Here is a 21,963-nt window from a genome sequence, read left to right on the forward strand (position 1 = left end):
TTTAAAAATCACGCGTGTGTGTGGGTTGATCGTGTAAACTATGATTACACTAAATTATTCATTTGTTTTTTTTTATAATTTTGTCTCAATTTAGTGTCCGGGGTTGACAATTTTCGAGGGTTATTTCGGCTCATTGGGTCCGTCATGCGCCAAGTGAAATTGCACGCAAGTCATGCAAGAAACCCCTTCAGAAAAAAATTCAAACAATAAGGTTTAAACAAAATCAAATCAAATACAGGAAGGCCGTAAGTTAACTGTTTGTCGAAAGAAAAGAAAGAGATTTGAAATGATCTATTCAATTGAAATCCCTCTGTGTGTGTTTGTATCTATATACGTACATATATACCCCCCCAGTTCTTTTTTTCTGCAACTTGAGCAGGGTTATACTCTGTTGAGGGGTGTCCGCTCGATTGAACCTATTAAGGTGAATAAAGGTTGACTACTTATTCAACTCGTATCCATTTTTTTTTTTTTTTTTTTGAAATAATAATAAATCGAGAGGGGAAGAAAACAAAAATGGTAGAAGCATATTATCCATGCCCAAGAATATGTTTTTTTGTGAGAATTCAAAAATATAAAGGAACTTTCAAGATTCGAAAACGCCGCTATCAGCTGCTCTTCCAGCCTTCCTCCCTTTTTTCTTCTTCATCCATCGACTCGAAAAAAAAAAAAATTGTAGGAAATATTTCTAACAGCGGGGGAAGTCACGGTCGCTTAGGAATGCGAAACTCGGGCTATGGTCAAAAAAAGATGGAAAAGACGGGCCCGGTTGTTCGGCTTTTTTTTTTTTTCTTTTCTTTACATGTTGTATCTCCCTTTCATGTTTTTCGTTCATTTCCAGTCAGACAATCCACCACTTTGCCCATTTTCATTTTCATTTTTTTTTTCTGGAGCCAGTACGATTGTATGTATATATATATGTATATACACTTACCGCACATCGCGTCGTGATTCGCTTATCGGTTCGATGAGGGATTGCCCGTTTAGAAGGAGGGGGTTTGGTTGTGTTGTTTTTTTTCTGACCTTAAACGGAATTTTTTGTGATTTTTTATTTTATTTTATTTTTTTGTTCATTTTGATGCGTTCAGTTTTGGAGAGAAAATAAGGAAATTCGTTGGTAACATCAGAAAAATGGCCACATTTTTTTTTTTGGGGGGAAACAGCTTGTTTTGCGTTTTGTTTAGACAAATGTCCGTCGCGTTTGACATGCCTCTCGTCCCAAAACCCGTTTATTTGTTGTATTTTCTTTGATTTTATTTTTCTGTTTGGGTATAGAGAAAATAGTGGCTCGTTTCCATATTCCAAAAGTTAATTTATACTTTGTATCTATCATTTGAACTGACCAATATTGAATCAGCCATATATGTTATTGAAATCTCCTATAAGTCAAGTTGTGCGAGTTGCGGTCTTCTTGTGTGTCCACGATCGGAGAGGGCGCAGGAAATCAGACTGGGATCGAAGCTTTAATTATTGACGCATTGGACGCCATTCCTAGTTTCAGCATTTGTATTTTGGAAAAGAGCGGCTACGCAGCTTTCGAAAATACGCTCATTCGGCTTCTCTCCAAAGTCGTTTTCTGTTGGACGTCGCTCTTTGTTTTGGACAAGTCAAATGGTTTCTTGTCAGCCTATACATAGTCGGGGACTTTGTCGACGAATAGCAAAAGAATGCTGCTCCTGCTCTTGCCATCTCGTCTCGTCAAACAATGTCTCCCAAAAGTCAAGTTATGTCTCCGGGTTGGGGTCATTTCAACCGTTTCTTTTTGCCGTACCTGATGGCAAACGCCTGGCAACCAAAGAAGATGAGGGATTAGGTTTCATTGTGAATGTATATATATATATATATATTCGCATACTATACACGTGTTCGACCAAAGAATGGCCTATAGCATCTGTATATACCTTTTCGCCGATACTCACAAAAGGCTTTTTGGCTACTCGCCTCTTTCTTTTCAACCTTCTACCTTTTTGAAAAATAATAATACAAACGAATTTAGGCTAGATATATACTGTGGTTAAAGCAACGGTCTACAGGATGTGCAGTACACCTATCAGGAAAGGGACGAAAGGCATCCAATGGCAAGATTGGCCTTTTTTCTTTATTTGGCTGCCATACATTTGAATTTTCCTGAGGCTCAGGATTGATTGCTAATTTTAAAAAAAACAAACTATTTAAGCCTTATCGAGCTGCTCGTTTATTTTTGTTTAAATGGTTAATATCAATACTGTCACTTGCAAAAAACGGTTAAACAAATGCCATTCGCTATTGATTTCTATGTGTAATTACGTAATGGCTATTGCGGGCCTAACGCTGTTTCCTGAGGTGCCGGATGATAAGCGTGAACAACATCCTCTTTGAGCTGAAAAGCCAAAAAGATTTTGAATATATACTGTGAATTGAAACTCCTTAACAGAGTTATGGATCGCTAATCCCAACGGCTGTAATATTAGTGCGTCTAGTGTTACTATAGGAGGAGCACATCTTGGCACCGGATCATTTGTCTTTGGCGACGGTTTAAAAACCCACCTACATATCCATTGACTGACACAATTGAGAATGTTTTTTTTTTCTTTTCACCGGCAATAAAAAATAAAATACTTGTGAGTTCGATTGAGATTTCATACCTTGGCAATAATTATATTTCAATCAAATTTTTTATTAAAAAAAAAAATTATAGTTCATTTTGGGAATTGAAATCGGAACGTACTGGCACTTACTTCACCGTCCAATGGCCTAGACGTCTGATTTTAGGCTAACAATAGATGCTCAAATAAATCTCATTTTTTAAATAATCCTGATAGCTATACTACTAATATTAATGAATTTGTTTAGTTTTTATTTTTCTTTTCATTAGAATGTTGCTGTAGCGTTAATCATGTTCGCCTATAAAACCGGCAGATGATCAATTTTATTCTCGAATGTTCGAACTTAATAGAGAAATGTATCGTGGGCCCGGGACATGGAAAATAAGCTGAAAAAGTGAGACAAACAAGGAAATTGCTTTTTCTTTTAAAGCATCCCATTGCAACGATGTTTAACATTCCCGAAACTAGATCGAGATTTTTTATTATTTTTTTTTTGTCAAGTACTAAAAACTAGTAGTCTACCATTCATTATTCGTTTTTTTTTTTCTTTCTTCTTTTTTTAATGAGCAGATGCTTTGCAAGTGGAATTTGCATGGATGCCATCGAAATTAATGAGCCCTCAGAATTTTTCATCAGGTCCCCAGCAAGAATTTGATGCAATTTTAAACAGTATAAGCTTGTCCTTGTTCTAATAGAGTAGTGAAAAAAAAAATTATAATAATAATAAAATAAATACATTTATTATTATTATTATAAAATAAATACATTTATTATTATTATTATAATTTTTTTTTTATTTCTCTCTTTACTTACTAATGGCAGTCTTTTGTGGAACTTTATTTAATTTATTTTTTTTTTTTTTAAGGGGGGGGGGGGTTTCCAGAAGAGTGTGCTACAGTCACACAAAAGGATGACTTGACTGTCGTGGAACCTTTTTGACTTACACACAAGGCAGCCTACATAGAATATTTCAAAAAGGAAAAATAAATAAATTGATATTTTTCTGTCCTTAAGACCGGAAATTTTTCTTTATTTCTTTAGGGGTTGTGGACGAGGGTTGGGTGGAACAGTCGAATAGTCAAAAGAATGAAAGGTTAGGTTTGACCTTCTGTGCCGTGGAGCAAAAGAAAAAGATCTCTGATGGTCACAAGGCCAGTAAACCCAGGTCCATATTGAAGATAAAAAAGAAAAAAAAAAAAAAGAGAGTTCTCTTTTTTTATTTTGAAAACATTCCCAAGCATTCGTGGGATTCCATTCTCCCCTGGATATCTTGTCATCCGACTACTTATCAATTCCGCTCGAGAAATGTTATTTCCCCTCGCTTTCTCGTAATGAAACTCTCATATTGCCGACAGACCTGCGCTGGTATCACCAAAAACGAAAATCATAATAATAATAATAATAATAATAACAATATATAAATACCAAGCTGAACAGCGAGTTGTTTACACAACTGAAAATTCATTCTGGACTCGATTCCTTTAGTATAACAAAGAAAATCAAACTCTATAAGATTATATCCCTCCCCGCCATTCCGTTTGTACAGTGACCGTGTCATCTTTAGCGATGCTATATATGCATATATTTAAATAAGGGAGTTTTACATGACGTCTGTTTATATTTGAGAGAAAAACAAAAATGAAAATCGTTGCAAGTTCTGTGCTTAGTCAAACGATTGCCATCCTTTCATTTCCAAGAAATTCAATTCTGAAATACTACCTCGATTTTTTATTTTATGATTATTTCTCCAGGATAGTAATAATATTCTGATTGCATAGCGGCCATCTCGAGAAATGGAGTCACCGCACAATCAGAATACTTTAACGTTAGAACTAACGTTTTTTTTTTCTGGTTGATAATGACATTTTTAGCAATCTTTATGCGTCTGCCATCTATGCATGGGTTCAATGCTATAATGTTCCAATAAAGCGGCAACCGTTTTTTTCCCGTCTAACCCAACTTCTCTTGATGTTCAATTTTCGCTGTGTGAGAACAAAATGAACGCGTTTCCTTTTTCCATCATTTTTTAAGCATTCTAAAATGAAAAAAATACAAAGAACAAACCCGGAAAAAGAGTGAAATTTTCTCTTTCTTTTCTTCTTCTTCAAACATTGACATGAACAGAAGTTTGAATTGATTGACCAACAAACGGAAAAGTATACAGTATACGTACAAAATTGATATGATATAGCCTAACGATTCAAGCACGAAAGATACGAGGATTCATTTCATGGCCCGACTATTTTTGAAAAAAATAAAATAAAATAAATAATAATAATAATAAAAACAGGTTTAAAGAAATGCTACGTTTAAAAAGAAGAAGAAGCCGAACAGAAGTTTTTGTTTCTTTTCTTTTCTTTAAATTTTAACGGGGACCTCTTAGGCTATACCAAAGTGGATGATAGCAGTAATCTGTAATGGCCTGGCCTGTGTCGTAGCTACCAGCTACCTACTTTTGTTACGTTTCTATCGGTCCGCATGTACAGCACCAGACGAATTTGATCGATTGTTTCCTTTGCCTTATTCAAAGTTTTTTTCGTTCAATTAACAAACAAATGCGCATTTCTTTGTCCATTCCTCCAACTCCATACATTGGATGGAGAATTCTTTAAAGTCCTTTTTTTTTTAAATTATCAAATCATTTTATTTCTATTTTAAACCGCCAATGAGTCGATTTATCAGGAGAGTTGCATCGTCGCTTTGGCAAAACATCAGATGTTGAAAGCCGATGGAGTAAAACGAACAAGCGACAAACTTGAAATGAGCAGGACAAACATTTCTGTTTGTTTGTTTGTTTTCGAATAGTTGTCGTACGTCTATAACGAAGGACAAATAAAAACAGACGAGTAAAAATAAAACGACACGATGTACTAAAATGCCAGAAACAAATCGTGACAAGACTGGCAATATTGCCCTCCGAGATACTGATGGCGACATTTGATGAGAATCGGATAACGTAATACCTATACTTTATCTCCCAAAGAAAAATACCAATGAAAAATGTCCTTGGCGCTCGTAGTTGAAATATTCCAAACGAAGCTCGTCGTCGAAGAAGAAGAAGAAGAAAAACAGAAACAGAAAAAGGATTGCGCCCAGCGCAGCAGTGACGACAAAGAGTTTCCAGTTTTCGATATTTCGAAAGAAAACGGGTAGGAAAATGAGGAGAAGAAGAAGAAATACTCGTTGTAACACTCGGCATTTCCTCAAACAAATAGTTCTTTTTTTTTTTGTATTTTTTCCATCATTCTTTTGATGCTTCTGAAAGTTTCTTCAAGTGTGACGGACAGGATTTCTCCATTTCTAGACCGGAACGTGACACTCTAAGAAGTGAATAGATCAAGCTATATCTTTTAACGAGTCATAGTCGAGTTTTGGTTTATCGTCTTTTCTTTTCTATTCTTCAGCATGGCGACAGGAAGTCTGGCAAAGCCGCAGCTGCAAAATCTTGTGAATGACACAAAACCAATTCTGTACACGTCCCTCCCCTCCCCACCTCCAAAGCAAAAACCCAATAAAACACGACCGCATGTGCATTCTGATGTACACAACATCGTTCGCTACATATCCACCACACACACACAAACAGAAAAAACAAACGAAGAATGATCCCGACCAATCGAAAGATAAAACCGGACCAGAACTTAGTGATCGATCAATGTCGGCTTTTAGGACTTATTGGTTTTTAATTAGCTGCTGGTTGTATATATATTTATATATATACGTTGCTTTGCCGATATAGACTCGATGACCAAGATAGGCATCACTGTGATTCACGATGCCGCTTCAGCTACTCCCATTTTCTTTCTTTCTCTCTCCCCCCCTCAGTCTTGTCTCGAGCTTATCAGCACTCACCGTTCAGACTTGGTATTTTGACCAAAGCCGAGCCCCCCCCCCTCCCGTGTAATCACTTCATAACAAACCGGCAAAGAACTGGGACGTACCGCACTTGACATTTTTGACTAATCAATTGTTAATTGTTAACAGAGGTCACGTCAAGAAAGAAAGAAAGAGAAACAACTCCGTGAAGGAACACGATTTATCTGTTACACGAAAAACGGAAGTTCGACCGATTTATAATGGCTCCTAACAGCTGACCCTGACTCAGCGATTCTCCAAACACAAATACACAAAAGACGAAAAAGAAAAAGAAAAAAATCAAAAGAAGAAAAGAAAAACTACAAATTCTTCCCAGAGTTATTGTGTACAATTTGGATTTCATTTCCTAAATCATTCATTTGAAATAAATTCATTTTTTTTGTGTGTGTGCTTTCGGGCAGGATCCTCGTAATCAGCTGATCGGAACAACAACCAACAAAAAATCAAAGATGGCCGCAATTCGTGCGAATGTGCATTGCTCTTTAGCACGAAGAAACAAATGTTGTTACTCCCTTCAAAAGATGAACAAGAAAATATGATAAGAAATAAGACTAGAATCCAGTTGGGGTATAATGTTGTAAATATCCGTGGGTTTATTGACGGGCTAGAAAAAGTTGAAATGCAGCTGGTTGGGTGTCTGCATAGCGCACAGGGTTACCAAACTTACACAAAAAACAACAACTGATCGTACGTCTAGGCTGAATGGGAAAGCATTGGGAAGTTTTCGATCGATGTCTAGAATAGATAGGACACACACTCACAAAAAAAAAAAAAAGTTGGATTTGTTGCACACATTGTTTCAGGAAGAAGAAGAAAAAAAAAAAAAAAGGAAAGAAAAAATCAGAATGCAAAAGAAAAGGAGCCGGCAGAATCCCCGTCGTTCAGTTCCAGCTGGCTTGGACGCCATTCCAAAAATGGGGTTCTCTCCCTCTCTCGTTTTTCTTGTTCTCTCTCTCTTTTTTTCTCTCTCTCTCTCTCTGTTAGTAAAAAAAAAAAAAAAAAAAGAGAACAGAAAGAAAGATGAAGATGGAGAAGGAATCAAGAAGCGGGTCGAGACGAAAGCCAGAAAATGCTGGATATCCTGCGGTTTCAACGACTTTCTAGGATAGTGGAACCTTGACTAGCAGAACACACAGCATGGGGCAAAGATGGTGGAGGGGAGCGGGGGCCTGCAGGAGGCTTATCCCCGCCGGCAACAATGTCTAGCAGAGCCGCCTAGCTGTGCAAAGCAACCATCTACTTCTCTCTCTCTCTCTCTCTTTTTCTCTGTTGTATCCCTTCGAAAAGAATTGACCCTTGTCCCATTTCTTCCTCCCTCGCTCCCTCTTTGACTTTTTGAGAGAGAGAGAGAATGCACACGAGTCAGAATTGTACGTTTGTGTAGTGCCACCTTGGTCGCTTTCGAAATTTCAATGAAATGTTGCCATCCAACCATATTTCCCACATTCAAGTCAGCCATTTTCCCTCTTCTATACCCCAAAATGTCTCCTCTTTTTTATTTTTTATATACTTTTACATTCCAAGAAAGAAGAAAGAAGAAGAAGAAAACGAGGGCTTTAACGACATTTCCACTCAGCCTATTGCCTTTTTAAGAGGCAAAAAAAAAAGGAAGAAGAAGAAAAAAAAAAAAGAAAATCATTTGAGTTGCTTGATTAGAAGAAGTTGGAAAAAAAAAAAACTAGCCGAATCTGTTTTCAACACGTGAAACACGTATACTTTTTTTCTTTTTTTCTTTTAGGAGGGATGGAAAGAAAATATGGTGCAGACGTTACGTATGCATAATCAGGAGGCAAAAAACAAAACAAAAAACAAAGTGACATTTAACAATCGATCATGTAAACATTTTTCTGCCTGTTAAGCAAAGCCGGTTTGGGAAAGCGAGTCACACCGACGCAAGCCCATCCGCGCTACATAGCGCCACTGCGTGTGTGTCTGTGTCTGTGTGTGTGTATGCATACTTGGTTAAATTGATTTTTGTTGCAACCTGTAAGAAACGAAGCTGGTGGTCTAAATATCCTCGGGAAAATACCTTCGAATTGGGAAATAACTGCAACATTGCGTGGACTGTAAAAATGACCGGCTGCTCACGTAATTAAGAAGCTCGTGCTTTCACACGTCGTTACGGGATAGAAAAACAAAACAAAAATCTAAGAATGGTAATGTTGCTTCCAACTACTGCACAATTTCACGTGATGAAAAAAAAAAACACAAAAAAAACAGAGAAAACAAATACAAATCATCGTGTGAGAACTTGATGACACGAATTCGAAACCACGACAGCAGCCCACACACGCAAAAGAAGACGTTCTAGTTTTTGCAGCAATAATCTTGGTGTCATCATTTGACAATCAACCGTTGCCAGTTCTCGACGTTATCAATGCTATACAGTCGCATGGTAATGAATGGCTAATTGACTGGCCAAAATGTGTTCGTGTCCGATAATTTGGCGTGCCAATCTGGCCGATGCCGATAACGTTGTCTAACAGTGCCACCGACAAGATGAACGCCATGTCTTTTCGTGTCCCAGTATAATACACAAGTCACGTGGTTTTCAGGTAGCCATATAGGTACCGTTTGAGTTGTTTTCCGATCAGCTGTGCCCTGAGCGAGAACAGCAATTGCCGAGTGAAACGAAGCATCTAAAAACAAAAAAAGTTGTTGTATACCCTTTTCTGGTTGGCTGCGTGCGTGAGCTCAACAATTGCTGACGGCTTTACCTGCTGCTGCAGCAATTGCTCGGCTTTATTACGCAGATACGTTACGTTTGAATACCTGTTTTAACGACGTGCAATACTTTTAACTAGCTTTGATGACCAATTCACTGCCGCGTCGCGTTCATTTCAAACGACTGATGTAAAGACTCGCTGCGATAGTTATCTCTTTTTTCTTTTTCTTTTTGTTGTTGTCTTCTAATTAGTCTATCCTCACAGTTGAAAAATGCCTGCGTTCACAGGTATACCTGGTGCATTTTGTTTTGTTTTTTTAAAGGGCACAAAGAAACGACGCTTAATTGGTGTGGCTGGTCGACCACGAAAGGTAACAAATCTTTGATAATAACTAATGTCCTTTTCGTAATACCGAACGTGCTCGTTTCCAAAAAGAGCGATTCGTATACGCATTGAATCAAGCTGTGTATTAACAAAAGATAGAGAGAGAGAGAGAGTTAAAAACAAAAACCCCCAAAAAAGACGGAAGAAATATTGAATCGTGTCGCAGAAACGGACGACATCGTTGCCAGAGGCGTTGAATCAGTTTGTATAGAGTTCCTCTTCTTGTAGCAAACATTTCATTTCCCTATCTGTGTGTGTGTGTGTGTGTTAAGAACGCGTAGTAGCCTTACAAAGCCTAACTGGAAAAAGGAGAAAACACGGAAGAATAAGAGAAGGAGAAGGAGAAGGAGAGGGGGGATGTATAGAAGAGAAGTCCAAAAAGAAAACTAGATAGAGATACAAAATTGTTGTGGGAGGGAATGCGCGCGCGATTTGGTCCGTGTTCGCGTGACTGGTAGCTTTCACCCACGATCAAAAGGAGGAAAATTATAAGGTGGCTAGGCTGCAACCGACACCTATGAATTATCACACGTATATACACACACAGACACGCGGCAAAGAGAGAGAGAGCGAGAGCACAGGTCAAAAGTGGATTCCGCAGTTCGTGTCCGTGTAACAGATGTAACAGAATACGTGATGGAGGGACGCTCGAGGCCGCCACACTAATAATGCCACTAATAACAGCATTTTGTTGCAGAGCCCCAGCACTACAATTTAACAGTAGCCCACAAAGGTAAAAAGCTGGCACATGATTAGAAGCCGACAAATTGGCCGTAGTTTTTTTCCTTTTTCTTTTTTTTTCTTTCTTTTTTTCAAACACAAAACGCTTCTTATACACAAGCTGCTGCCACCGGTCTAACTTATAGAACAACAAGATGAATGTTCCTCTTTTGTGTTGACTGTCCGGCCTTTATTTTTTCTTTTTTTCTTTTATAACAAGACCGGGTTGTTTAACAACATCAACGAGTTTGCAAAGTATTTTTGTTACTTTTCTCGTGTGGTTGACAATTTCTTGCCCTCCCCCCTCCCCATTTATGGTGATGGATGCCCTTTTCTATTTTTTTTCCCCGACATTATTATTTTTGTTTGTTTGTTTGTTTTTTCCATCCCTTTTTGTTTGTTTTTAAAAGGGAATCAGCCCATGCCTTGTAGTCGTTTCACGCTATTGGTGGGACCGAAAATGGCACGTCAAAATGTCAACCGTTTTTGATTTTGAAGACGAAATGCGTTACATGTAAAGGAATTTAAAAAAATAAATAAAATCTTTATTTTTAGATTTGCATCAAGTGTGGTAGCCGATTGTGTTCGGTGGTGACCAATATGCAGTCCGCATTATTGCAAGTCATTATTGTAGCACGCCAAAAGGAGATCCATTCTCCAGCACAACATCGCCGTTATCAAAAAAAAAAAAAAAAAACGCTAAGAAAACCTTCTCTACTTTAAATACAATAGCAAACTATACAACGATCGCCTTTGTTTCGATTGGTTTCAGGGCATAACGGAATTCCCCCCCCCTTTTTTTTTTTCCTCCATGTCTATATACTTCCCGTTTTCCAAATCATCGTCGTTGGCAGATCTCGGTCCCCCCCGTTTTACTAAATAGCAAAAAAAATAAAAAAAAAAATAAAAGAATATTTAAAAAAAATTATTTTATTTTATTTTTTTTTTAGTATGATGAATCATATTGACCATCTTCAATTGCCGTATTTCTTTTACCAATAGGGTACATCATAAAAAAAAAAAAGGAAAGCTGTCTGGCCACCACGTTCACATATCAACGCCAAGCACTTGGGAGGGTAAAGAGGCGTGGCTTTTGAAATGGTAGACAACGACCAGCCCAAGTTAAAAGACAAGTCGTTACGAGTATTTTATTTATTTTATTTTATTTTTTTAACTTGAATGGGCTACTGTTTTTCTACGCCACGTGAAAAAGACCAATGGGTCCCAATGTCTTTCTAAAGTTCTGGCGAACCCGTCCGTCAACAAGCCGACCAACAACACACACACACACACACACACAAGATAAAGAAACAAAACAAAAAGGGAACGAACGAATGAATAATTTGAACCTTTGAAAATTTCTCATTGAAATCGTTTCGAGTCTCTACTACCGGCACAAAAAAACCGCTGATAAAGGTGGGGGGGGGGGAGGTAGGAAATAAAAAAAATAAATATATATATATAAAAAGAATCAAAGAAAAGGTAAGAAGAGGAATGAAAAGAAGCAAGAGGAAAGAAAGAAAAAGAGGTAGGTAAAAAATATATACATATATAAAATAAAAAAGAGAAGAAGTTACATGAAGGAGGGGAAACGAAGGTAAAGAGGAGGAGAAGAGGAGGTCCTCGATGGGAGAGCGCCACGTTTCAAACGAACAAGACACACGGCCATCTTCAACAGCACTCCTAAAAGGCTTCTATGAATGCATACTCGATGGCCAACTCGTTTGTCAATGTCAGAGCAATCACCCAAAAAGTCAGCTAGAGTCATGCGAAAATGCGACTCTTCGTCACGCGGAAACAATCGAGTTCCTTCTTCTCCGCATTTTCAATGGCGGTTCTTCCTTTTTTTTTTTCCTATTTATTTCGTGTTTTTTTTTTTTTCTGAATAAATATTCGATGCTTAGAAAATAGTACCTCAAAAAAAAGATCCTCAAATTCTTTTTTTTTTTTTTTTTGTTATGCGCTGTATCCCAAAACTTTCTCGTCTGCTACTTGAAATGCCACATCTCTAAACACCCGTATCGTTTCTATATTTTTTTTGTTGTTGACGTTATTTTATTTTCCTTCTTCTTCTTCTTCTTCTTCTTCTTCTTGTTTTGCTGTGTTGCCTACGGTCGTTTACAGCTCGGCGAGACAGGCAGCCAAACATTCATACATAATAGTAGCGGGAGACAAGCTGAAAGTGGGCAACGTGAATGACAGATATTCACATTCGTCGAGTATCATAAGTCAATGACAGCCAAAGGATTTGAGATAAGGTAGGATTGCCAAGGTCGGACGATTCTCCTTGATCAACTGTCTCGCTTTGTCTCAAGGGGCCGCTCCAACCCCCACGAGAAATAGAAAAAAAAAATTTTTATAATAATAATACCGAACTCTTTGCTTACAACAGTCCCTCACCGTAAAAAAAAAATAAAATACGCGCATTTTCTACGACTACAATTTGCGCCTAAAATGTCTTGCAACTTGCCCAACTTCACATCCAATGCTGGTCGTTTTGGTCATATCAAATGATTCTTTTCTACCACCACCACCCTCCCCCCCTCCTTTTTTTTTCTTTCTTTCTTTCTTGTCTCATCGTAACATACCACACTCTGTGAGCCACCACAAGAGATAGAACGAGAGATATACGAATGTTGTTTTCTTTCTTTTTTGAGGGGAGACAAGGAGTTCAGGCACGGTCACATCGGTCTCTTGGCATTGTTCAAGCTCCAACAGCTGCTTATGTATATATATATATATGTATTTCAAAAAAAAAAATAGATATAGAAATAGTTACATTCAAGTTAAAAAGAAGAAGAAGAAGAAAAAAATGTTTCAGTAGTCAAAGAAAGAGAGAGAGAAACCTTGTTGCTCCGAGGGTGTACAATAGATGTAGCGTAATGATCTTCTCAGCGGGATGTTTGGCCTTGGCTACGGCCAGGACACTGAAGCACTGCGCACTATCATTCCACCATCAAATACCAGAACGAACATATGGAAGAGCAAAAAGGCAAGAAGCAAAAGAACGAGGGAAAAAAGAAGAACAAAAAAAAAAACAAAACGAGAAAAGAAGAAACCAGCTCTCTGAGTTTAGTATGTTTAAGGCAAACGAATTGTATATATCCTAGTAGATATTTCAAGATTGAATTTGCTTTGTTGATATGGCCGTGTTCTTGCTGATGCATAGCAAAAAAAAAAAAGACCAAACAATCAGAGAAACATATGGACTTTGTAGATTTTGTGTTGTCTTTCAGCCGAATTTGTACTAAATGAGTTGATATACTCTTTTTTTTTTTCTTTTCTATTTAGAATTGAAAAATAATAGTAATAATAATAATTCTCCAAACGGGTTTAGAATGAATCACAACATGGTATTATATTTCGCAACCGGCGTTACAATTAGCATCTGTGTTCTTGTTATCGGCTTGTTCGGATGTGTAACGATTACCATAAACACGCCACTGCCCGCCTACCAGTTGCTGGTTTATTCGAACGGCCTTTTTTTTCTTCTTCTTCTTCCCTTCTTTTATTTTGTAGTTTTTCATTCCCCCTTCCTTCTCCGACTAGAAGCCTTCAGGCGCTATTTCTTCTTCGCATATATCTTCTCTGTCAAGGAACAACTCGGCCATCTTGATTATTCTTCTTCATCCTCTCCGTTTCTCTCGCTCTCTCTCTCTCTTTTTTTCCCTCTTCATTTCTATTTCTTCTTCTTCTTCTTCTTATTTCTTATTTCTTTACATATTTCTGTATGCTCCTTCTCGTTCCCTTCTCTTCTGTCCTCCAAACGAAGAAAACACGTACACAACATTAGACAGGCTATACACGTATTTACTATTTAGTAAAGCTTCAAAAAGGTATCTATAATTACATGTTAGGAATCAACGATTGGCACGGTACAAGAACACCTAGTTGAACTAACGGCCTTCCCCCTTTAAAAATAATAAAGAAAAATGAATTTATTTATTTTTATTTTTTTAATTTTTTCTTTGTTTTTTTTTTGCCACATGATTTTGTCGAGAACTCATTATGAAGCCTGGCATACGAGCAAGCTAAATTTTTAACGGCCTGGGATGGCTTAAGAGGAGCCTCTCGGTTCCTTCATCACATTTTATTACCTTTTAAAAGAGGGTGAAAATTGCCGTGATCAGCAGCAGCTGCACTGGGTGCGTCAGTAAAGCTTTAAAAAAAAAAGAGTCGACTTGAAAAAAAAAATAATAATAATAAAGACGGCTGAATCGGATGGCCTAGCAATGCAGCTGACAACGACAAAAAAAAATGACTAAATCTTACCCATTAGAATTTTTTTTTTATTTTTTATTATTTTTTAATTTGTCGGCTGTATTTAGGCCTAGCTCATCAGAATGCATTTGGGTGGCCTGCTGTGCCGAGCAGCCTATACAGACAGTTGATACCAAAATGCAATTCTTAAAAAAAAAAATGAAATAAAAGAAGAAGTCTGGCATTAAAGGCAAGAGACACCCGGTCAGCCCCCTATTGACCCACAGATTTCTTGCTAACCAGGTGGTGCTATAGCACGGGACCTCATCTTATTTCCCACGAGACATCATGCGACCCATAAAACATTCACCTGCTATAAATCAAGGCGTTTAATTTTGGCAATTTTATGCCCTCCTAAAAAAGAAGAAGAAGAAGAAAGAAAAAAAAAATTTTCTCCCCTTGTTTCGCTGCTATTTTTCGACAGGTAAAAGAGAAGCCAAATGCCAAATAAAAAGTGCGTCATGAATTTGCCATAGCCATTGAACTAACGTAGATCTGCCTCTAATCTCTAGCCATTACTGATTTGCCGCTATCCGTGTTTACAAGAAAAGAAGAAATTTTAAAGGAAAAAAAAAAAGAAAAAAAGAAAATAACGTCTCCTTGTCTGGTGCTAAATGCTTATCGTATTACCCTTCATGTATAGCAGCTCTACTATGAGATTACAAAAAAAAAAAAAAACGACAGCCCAATGGTTATTTCGAATGATAAAAAAAAGTACACATTTAGATTTCCTAAATGGGAAAAATACAAAAAAAAGCAAAGGAAAAATGCTTGAACGTATGCAAAATAGGCTATCGGGCCTATATAGATGATGCATAAGAAATATTTAAAAAAAAAAATGTGATTGTCACACAAATGGATCTATATTTTTTTCGAAAGTAAAAATACAAAATCGGAAAGATATATATAAATGCTTTCAGAAAAAAAGGGCAAACTGATTGCCGCTCCGAAATAATAGACGGTTTACATTTGGACGGTGTGGTGCTATGGTGGTTGGTGGGGGATATATATTCAGAAATAAACTATTTCGATGGATATATATACTAATGCAAATGCGATGGGCACCATTGTTGCGTCGAACCCGGCATACATTACCTGCGTTTTACTCCAATAGCTTCCTTTTCGGTCAGGTTAGCGGTTAGCAACATAGACTCACGTCTAGATGGCTGTGACCTTTAGACATCAACTGGCTATTAAATTGTCTTGTGAAGTATATATATATATATTTTTTAAAGGAAGAATGAAAAGAGGAACGTATTTTACAACTCTTTTAAACGTATCAAATTCAATTCTTTTATAAAGCGTTTTTTTTTAAAATGTGCCTCGCTGCCGTTTACAAATTGCACCTAACCCATAGCGAAAGAGTATATTGGCTTCAGAGAATTAAAACGAAAAAATACGACGTATTAGAATTAAATAGCAGAAAATATGTGTGTAGATAACAACCGACTGATTTGCAGCACTTGAATTTAGCACACACACACACACAAGACGTGATGCCCTTTGAGCATTATGCAAATAATAATTCAAGGAAAGACGACCAAACGAATGATGATTGCGATTGATCCTATTATCACGCACTTATACGTATATAGGAAACGAATAAAAAACGCAAATCTTGATTCATGAAATCACGGACTAGACGGCTCAACAAATAAACGAATAACAAATTCGCGGAATCTTTAGGGCGCGTACGTATATACATAACATACAAAAAGAATAGATCTGTTAAAGTAGCGCCAGCTTCCCCCAAAGAGACGGACCTCCTGTCGTGAAAGGTAATTAACTTCAACTGCCTAGATGGAATCAACAACTATCAATTCGATTAAATTACGGGCTTTCAAACCCCCCCCCCTCAACTACCGAGTCAGTATGAAATGGGAACGCCTCTACAATTCTGTTTTGTGCCTTTTCATTTGTACGTGTCCATAAAATGAAAAGTAGCATTGCTTACAAACCAAACAAGAAAAAGAAAAAAAGGAGGAGATTTAACCCACAACAAAAAAAAAAAACAATTTGTTTCCAATGTTTCCAACTGACTTTTATCAGTAGGCCTATATAGCTTATTTGAAAGCTGGTTGAGGCCCTCAAACTCTGGCTATCGAATGAATAAAACTGAATTCAACCAAATGTTATTAAACAACATATATGAAAGCCATAACCAGTTGGATAGGGAAGAGACAGAAAAACAGGAAGCTTGTTGGACAAATCGTCATCTGTCTCTTCTGGGTAATATATATAGTCTAACATATGCAGGTTACATGTCCCTCAACTCTATATACAAGTTCCAATTAAAGAAATAATCGCACTCAAACATATTATTAATGAATTTAAGAGAATCAAATGAAAAACAGGAGAAAGGGCTCCAAAATGAAATTAAGTCGGTGTTTTATTCAAAAGCATTGGTGTCAAAAATTTAATGAAACAAGAAAGAGACATAGGGACTCCAGCAGCTGTATACGTAATGAACTACCGAAATCATATCACAATGTCTTTGATGTGACGTTTATGTTTCATTCATCATTCATCTTCTTGTTAATGCTTATCGTTTCTTGTATAGGCCCTACCATGGATTCTTCCACCTTCCAGTGTTTGCGCGATTATCTTTTATACATTTGGCTGTTATGGCAATGCACCTTTTACATTGAGATAGTATAGGTCTATAAACATCACTATACAAGGGGTTCTGGCATATAGATCTCTAGTTACCCTATTTGCATGATGCCATTTGTATTGAAGATATTGTCGTCTATAAGGTAAACAAAATGCGACGCACGATATGGTGAACTATACGCCATAACAGTACATGGAATAATAGCTTATGTTTCTTTTCAATATTTGTCATTTCTTAAGTAGATAGGACAAAGCCTTAAACATGAACATTGTGCAAACAGTTTACTCCCAATTATCACGAGCTTATGTTGTAGTCTGATAATCAAAAATCAAAACAAAGCAAAAGAAAACTGAAATTAATAACTGAAAAGAACAACAAAAAAATTAAATTCCTATCAAAAGGAAGCCGAAATTCTAAATCTTCCAAACAATTGGAGCGCCATGACGTTTTTTTTTTTTGTTTGTTTCTTCTTCTTCTTCTTCTTCTTTCGAAATATTATTATTAGTTGGGCTTTGCTCCCACAGGGAGTACCACCCGGAATGTGTATATATCTACCGACAAATGCAGTGATATCCGACAGAAAAAGACTTCATGATCATTAATGCAAGTTTCAAATCTTCTATACATCAAGGTCAATGAAAAAAAAAATATATACACATCCATATAAATAAAATTTAAACAAAAAATCAAGCAACATTGTATTAATATTATGCGAATTTAATTGACATGCAAATGCGCCTAACATGTTGTCGGTCAAAGCCAAGCCGCGACAACAAATACGTGACTGAAAAGTTGTTTGTAAAACATGTTCGGAAAACACGAGCGCCGTCGACTACTAAATAGAGCAGACAACCAAAGTTGCGAGAGAGCGGCCTAAATTATCGAGACTAAACGCTACAAAAGAACCAATCAGAAACTGACGTTGTCAAAATAATTCTCAAACAAAATTTATAACAAAAGAAACGTTTAAAGGAAATTCTTGTATTGTAAATCGAAACGAGATCATCCTAGAATATAAATAACAAACCAAAAACAAACAAGAATAAAATAATAATAAAAAAAACAAAACGAGATAACTCGAATGATCGATTCTTAGCCATAAAAATCGATATTTTTCAAGAATATATAACCGTCACGGATGTAAATTGCTGACGTATCATCGTTCTAATAAGTCTGGCATCAAGAAAACTTTTCATTAGAAGTTGATGAAAAAAATATATATATATAGTCTATACATAAATAATAATAATCTAGTTGAGGAGTTAAAGGAAGAAAAAAAAAATGTTTTTCTCTTTTTATTTTTATTCCCTTTTTTTTTTCTCTTTGCTCCTGACAACTTAAGTGGATGGCGATAAAATCTCACTCGAGTCACTGACCACCTAGGAAACAGGGCTATATAAGAAAGGCTTCAAGTCAAGGAGAAGCGAAAAGCAACCAAGCCATAATTAGGGGGAAACAAAAAGAATAATATACAAAGACTATAGCTATACTGTATAGTTATATAACGGGACAGAAAAAAAACAAAAACAAACAAATATCTCTCTGCTTTGTATACCTCTTCACATTCAGTTCAATTCAAAAATGTAAAACGTGTCCAACCGGCGATAAAACAATATACAAGGCAAGTATATTCCCTGTTTTCCGAGTTTCTTTTTAAAAACATCGGTTCGAGGTATACCATATAGACTATACGGGTATTAGCCTATAATGACAAGCAAATTACAGGGTTGTCGGAGTCAAAATAATTTGAGTTTCAACTACTGCTGATGCGTACATATATAAATGCGGACAATGTCTTTGGCGAGTGCTCGCTGTTGCATGTAACTGCGCAGGCACGACTTTATAGTTTGACACTCTAATCAATCATTTCTTTCTTTTTAGTTATTGACCAATTGATCCTTCAATAAGGTGCAATGAAAATCGCTTCTTTCACAAAGGTCGTAAAATGCAACAAACTGTGAACAATGCCCTCGGGCAACCTCATTGTAAAAATGAGAAGATTACGTGATGAGGTTTCCACTTACCGGTAGCTACTGTTCACACACCGAGCGGGTTTATGTTGAAAAGAGATTGCGTAACAAAGCTTCAACACTTTTCATGCGGTTTCGTTCAGCCTTCCTATATAGCCTACATTATCCATCAGTTTAAAGTTAACGGTGTCTAAAGAAATGATTTAACCAATTATGTTTTGTTTTCGGGTTTTTTTTTTTTATTTTTTTTTGGTTGAAAAAGAACACGTTGAAGGAAGGCTAAGTCTTTTTTCTCTCAATTTATACTAGACACCTAACTTACAAATGGAGGGGGCGTCTCTTAACTGATTTTCATGAAACATAGTCCATATAGGCCTATACTCGTGTTTTCACTGTAAAAGGACAACAAACCTTAACAAATAGGGGTGACAAGGCCATTATAAAGTTATATAGGCCTAATCTAATTATTTTAGAACTTCAGTAAATTCAAGTCTCTTATACGACGGTCTATCTATAGGTTAATTTTGTCATCCGAACAATTCATATTCGATCCTTTGTGGACTTACAAAGTCGTGTTGGCAGAGGGATCGGATTGCCGAGTGTTTTGTCATTAACATCAAGCCTGCATTTATATGTTCGCTTGCATACCAATGCTTCAGACGATGTCTAGAGAGATAAATAAATAAAAGAATAACTATATGCAGGCATGGACTCCCTTCGGCCATTTTTACACGCCTCCAACTTCCGGATGCCACTTTTTTTTTCTTTTCTTTTCCCGTTATATTTGAATACAGTACTACCTGGTACATACCAGCGAATCGCAAGAATTCACAGAGAAAATCCAATCAAGTGTACGAAACAACAGGTGGCCGTGCTGTATCTATCATAGCAAAAGACTTGGCAGTTGGCACACTCGCAAAATATAAAATAAGAAAGGCCAGGGGATTCTTTTTTTGTGATACACTTTCTGATAAAGTATTCATTTTTAGGACAATATCATTGGCCCTAATCTGTTTTTTAAAAATTGTATTAGGCTGGGGAAAATTAGGAGTAAGATGGCATTAGTTGCCGTAGAAACGAGATAATGATTAACACACGTCAGTAGATCTAATGCATTTACGTAACTGCTGCAGGAGGTTAGTCGTTTGAAAAAAAAAAACAAAGAAATTGTTTTTCCTCTTATGCGATTTATTAGGCAAGTATAGAAATATAAAAGAGGGTCGAATATTCCGAACACAGGTATTGCATAATAACACTGATGCATGTATATTTTGAGAAAAACAAAGATATGCTGATGTGGCAGAGTTTATTTTAGTTGTACAGTGTGCAATAAACAGCGATTAAAATTCTAGGACGTTCTTCTTAACTCCGAGTTTGCGGTATTTCTTAATTGTCGTAGTTCGGAATAGAAAAAAAGAAGTTGAGCAAAAGTAACAATATACCTAGAACCAAAACAAAATCGCTCTGCTAAATTGCATGTATGGGCAAGGAAAGACGAGACCAAATTAAAAACACAAGACTGACTCATTATACAGAACTTGTCGTCCAATTTGCTTCACAAATGCAAAATAGCTCTACATATAGAAGAGGGGGAGGCGGTGGAGGCGACCATTTTGTTCACCCTTCATTTAGGAAATAAACCCCATCTGCAAAGTTCAAGTCTTTTTGAGGGATTCCAACACGTTAAATGAGACTCACGTATTTAGCCTACAGGTTATCCCGAGCAAACTGGCTATTTAAACGGATTTTGGACAGAAATTCTATACAAATTCAGGCCTTATACTGTTCCAAGATCTCGGGAAAATGAAATCCAAATAAAAGTAAGTGTATATAAAGCATTGACATAAACTCTTAAGTCGAAATGCAAGCAATGGGGCTATTTCAAAAGACAATAGAAATACAAATTCACTACGGTGCGAACAACTTCGTATTATGGTTTCGCCGGGTTTCGCAATCAAAACGAAACAGAACCTTTGATTTCCAACACCTGTAGGGTCATCCTGCATCCGTGTGTTGCCATTTTTTTGTAATTACTCGCACGGGGATTGGTTGAGGAAGGGCAATCGTGGGTGCTGCCACTTATTATACGTTTCAGGAACAGCGTTGACTTTATAATTCGAATGGAATTCCAAGAAAAAGGGAAATCTCTCTGAATTAGTTTATTCTCTTTGCCGCAATCCTATGGATAGACTACAGAACGGCTAAATGGCAACCGAATAAAAACCAATCGAAGTTTTTATTCCGCGAGCGTTATCTCAGAGAAATGCTGCTGCGAAGAGAACCACAAAAAAAGAAGGAGAAGAAAAAGAAGAAAAAGGAGAGGGACGTGCACGTTAAAAAGGCAAAAGAAGTTCATGGTTTGTGAGAGGAGATATACACGCTCAATTGTGACGCGTTGAAATGCAGTGATCCATCTTCTCACGGCGCGCATGATGTATGACTGTCTTTCTGACAGCCATGACCCTTCCACCCGCGCTGCTGATCTTCACTTGTAGCCATATCCCCTCTGTAGGTAGCGCTCATCTTGAGGCAGCCAGTGAGGTAGAGAGAATCTTGTCAATTCCACTGCGACGTTGATTCATCTGCCCAGAAAGTTCTGGGAATTTGAATATCCCTCATTGTGACTGGCTGGCGCTGAATGCGCAGGGCCGTCTCAGCAAGTCAAAAGAATCCAGCTATATACCTACTATACATTTCCCCAAACTATATACAGCCATGCGCGCTTCATCGTTTCAGGGTGTGTCTAATATCGTTACCTACTCGCAGATCGTCGACGTCTAATGTTTTCGTCATACCTCCAGGTCTTGGAAAAAAGCACTTTGGTCCATGAAATCATAATATGGTACCCCATTGTACTGTGCACGTACTCCAACCAATCGACATTTCTT

General features: G+C 37.2%; 1 long non-coding RNA gene across 1 annotated transcript; it reads right to left on the reverse strand.

The window, feature by feature from the left end:
• Positions 1–11,368: 11,368 nt before the first annotated feature.
• On the reverse strand, positions 11,369–13,226 carry LOC116933614. Its single transcript, XR_004400228.2, has 2 exons — positions 13,078–13,226; positions 11,369–12,949 (listed from the first exon to the last, which is right to left on the reverse strand). It is a non-coding gene; the product is annotated as an uncharacterized LOC116933614 (long non-coding RNA).
• Positions 13,227–21,963: the final 8,737 nt, after the last annotated feature.

Source organism: Daphnia magna, linkage group LG1 (assembly GCF_020631705.1).
Source record: "Daphnia magna isolate NIES linkage group LG1, ASM2063170v1.1, whole genome shotgun sequence".
NCBI lineage: Eukaryota > Metazoa > Arthropoda > Branchiopoda > Diplostraca > Daphniidae > Daphnia > Daphnia magna.